Source organism: Camellia sinensis, chromosome 12 (genome assembly GCF_055761805.1).
Source record: "Camellia sinensis isolate YWXY chromosome 12, ASM5576180v1, whole genome shotgun sequence".
In the NCBI taxonomy this organism is placed as follows: Eukaryota; Viridiplantae; Streptophyta; class Magnoliopsida; order Ericales; family Theaceae; genus Camellia; species Camellia sinensis.
The window spans coordinates 78,732,294-78,736,013 of NC_138972.1; the positions used below are offsets into that span (position 1 = coordinate 78,732,294).

The 3,720-nt window shown below is 31.3% G+C and overlaps 1 long non-coding RNA gene across 1 annotated transcript; it reads left to right on the forward strand.

The window, feature by feature from the left end:
* The first annotated feature begins 367 nt into the window (after window positions 1–367).
* LOC145804591 (uncharacterized) lies at window positions 368–3,520 on the forward strand. The gene is made up of 2 exons (XR_014346604.1): window positions 368–564; window positions 3,199–3,520. It is a non-coding gene; the product is annotated as an uncharacterized LOC145804591 (long non-coding RNA).
* Window positions 3,521–3,720: the final 200 nt, after the last annotated feature.

A 3,720-nucleotide genomic window follows, 5' to 3' on the forward strand; every position in this document is an offset into this window, starting at 1 on the left:
CACTACAAGAAATTGTAGTTTTGACGACACTATCAAAATTGCATAGCTAAAACATTATTTTCGTGATGCAAAAATCATTTTCATTGCTAAAAAAGTAAACATTAGCGATGTGATCAACAAGTTGTTGCTAAAAAGTCGAATATAAATTAGGTGCCTACAAAAAATTAGCGCTCCAACATGAGGAAAGTTTTAGCGATGATCAATGAGTTTCAATGAAGAAACAGTCCCTTGCAATTAGTGTAAGGGTTACAACAGTGTAGATGGCACGTCGGCAAAGGTTTAAGTCTTTAGCGACAAACATGTGTTGGGTCACTGTAGGTTTTATAACTAAATAGCTGATGTACTTATATTTACTGAAACGGCAAAACTGTGTCTTTTGGTACCAATCTTAAAACTGTATAAAAAACCCCTAATTTTTTTGTGTAAACCCCCATTTTTCCAACGAGGTAACACCCTATCTTCCTCCCATGCTCTCTGTCACAGTCCCACCGAATGGTCTCTCTCACAATCGCTGCCACTAGTTTTCTGACCGGCGTTGCCATTTTTGTCGATTGACTCACTTCTGTAAGTTACTCTCAATTTCTAAACCCTAACTTATTTGAAAATAAGAGTGGTTGTTGCCATCGATCCCTGCTATTATTTGTAAAAAATTTCGTTGGTTCCCAAACTTTCAAGGAAACATCTTCTACTTATTCTTTCATTCTTGGTTCATTAACAATTTAATAAGAAGGTTCTACATTAAAACAATAGGTATTTACTTTTCTCTCAAGATTTTTCTAGAGTTGCTATATAACGTATTTCGTGGTACTGCGAAAAAGAGATGTCTAGCGGTTTGATAAATTTAAGTGATTGATTAAGGCAATAGAGTTATAAGGATTCAGATTGATTAATTGTTTGACCCTTTTCTTTGGTTTGCTTCAAATGGTTTTGTGGATCTTGTTGGCTATTGGGCATAGCTTATGGGTTTTATTGACTTTGGTTGTGTATGTATGTAGATGAATTGTGTTAATTTTTTGTTTGTACATATATATATTTTTGGGAAATTCTGGAATACAAACCCCATTTTGAGGTATTATATGCAAGATATGATATTTTGTGGTGTTAATATTATTTTGATAGTCTTGATTTTGGTCGGGCATAGAGAATTGAAAGAATCTCACATTAGAAAATATAATTTTTATGATTTATTTGTATTACAAAAAATAATGGTTAAAATATTGGAAAATTTTATGGTACACCTTTGGTTATGACCTTTATGATCTTTGGTTGTGACATGTTATGGTATTAGTTATGATCTATTATGATATTGGTTATGATGTTATTTCGTTATGATTTGAGAGTTTTTTGATTTACTTTATGTGGGGTTTGGTTATAACTCAATTTTTATTTTTATTTTTTTTAAGTTATGACTCCCATAGGATTGAGTTATAACATTTGTGATAATCAAACTAACAAATGTCATAACTTGCTTATAGTACCATAGCATTACCCTAAAATATTTCATTAATTATAATTTGTTTTTTGTACTTGGAAATAAGATTGAAGACTCAATAATACGTCATTGGTTCTGAAAATCATGTTTCCTTTTCATTTTGTTAGAAGCTTTATAGGAGGACGATATATACATGTTCTAATTGTTGATGCATTTTTATATAATATGTCACATAGGTACCATTTTAACTACTATTGTTTTCACTGTGTTTATATAGCTCCTGCGAAACTTCTATTCCCTTGTACCAAGAACAAGTGGTTACTTCAGCAATGACATAAAAATAGGTTCTATTCAAATTTATTTTAGCCATATTTTTTGCTGTTTCAAATTTTTTTTTTTGACCTTATGTTTCAGCATATCATTTCTACTCTGTTTTGTTGGAATATGTTGGCTGTCATGGTTGTTGCATGCCAGTTTGACCGTTTCTTTTTTTTTTTTCACCTTTTGTTTCAGATTATCAATTCTACTCTGTTTTGTTGGAATAGGTTGGCTGCCATAGTTGCTGCCAGTTATAAGAAGTGCAATGATCCATTGTACAGGGTAGAAATTTTCTTCTAGGCTTGTTAATATGTTTAGTAGTGCGATTGTAAGGGATTTTTTCTTATGATCTTAAGATAAACATTCATTTGGTTATTTTTCCATTTTGTTGAATATGAATGCCTTTACTTGTGTTCAAAAGAAAAAAAAAATGGTAAAACTTCTAATGTAACTGTAAGGGATTTCCCCTAGCATTTGACTGAATCTTAAGATTAATGTTAAAATATTTAGATTTTTAAGTTTGGCATGCTTGTTTAGTGCATTAAACGTGTAAGGCAATTTAGTCCGGAGGCATGAGAAACGGCCACCATGTTTTGCTATTCCATATAATTTTTTTCAAAAGGTTCGATTTCCTTTTTTTCTTGATAATTAGAATTCTGCATTTTGTTCGATTTTATTGAAAATCTGATAACTTCTTAATTCTCCATTCTAATTCAACAAATGCTTTACACAGTTATTTATACAAAGATACAAACTATCAATCCTAACTAACTCTTAACAAACACAGTTGGATACATTCTAACAAACTCTAACGAACTTGTATTCTAACCACCACAACTAATCCCACTGTAACAATCCATCTTGATATTGTTACAGTCCTGTGATGCACAAGATTTAAAAGACAAATGCTAAGACTGCACTTGTGTCATGTGCTGCATTTGTTTTTTGAGTTATCTGACTTAGGCTCTGATTTTGCTTTTGTGTTTAAGATCTCTTCAGATTTCCTATGTGATTTTACAATAGTTTACACCCGAGGTAAATTCTCTAAGCATGTATCTTCCTCTTTCATTGCTTGGAACTGTTATTCATGTATATGGCATGATTAGTGCTGAAACTAATTGTTGAGCCACTAGCATATGATAAGAATTTGGTTGATTTTGATTGGTAGTTACGCTAGAATTCCCCAAAAGGATCTTGATTGATGATATGCTGAGAAGAAAGTAGTTGGGAAATCTCTAATGCTACAATGCTATTGTTATACTGATTCAAGATTTTACTACTATCATGAACAAGTAATTTTGGAATGGTGTTTGCTTCTAATCCTACTACTGTCATGATGGTTATACATCATGAACAATTCATGAAAACAACAGAGTAGAACATGTTAGAGATATTTGCAAAACCACTTGGAATTGAAACTCATAATTTCTTTATGTTTTGTGTTTCAGATTGTTGTGAAGTAACACATTTTATTGAAATGGCTTGGTTGTTCAAAGAAGGAAAAGAAGTTACTAGAAGAAGCATCTCTTGCCTCATTAACCTTGGAGATGCTAATTGCCATGGTGATTCGACAGTTGCAGCAACATCTATAGGTTACACTAATGCCGTTGTAATAAACACATCGTTTTAACTGGAATTGACTTGATTTTATTTTTATTACTTGGTTTCTCTTGTAAGTATTATTGTGTATAGACTTACATTTTGAATTGTAAAGAACACGTGTGATCTATTGTTGTTACTTATATAATTAGAGTTTTTTTTTAATGTCAATGTATTGATGTGTGTGGATGTAATTTATTATTATTAAACAATAAATATTTCTTATTGAAAAGTAAATTGTTATTTGTGATGGTAATTTTTGCCATCCTAAAAAACAAATTATTTTTTTTAAAACAATTAAATGTTTTGTCGATGACGCCTATTTGTCGCCAAAAGCCTACTTTGGACAACTCATATTGAGTTGCCAAAAG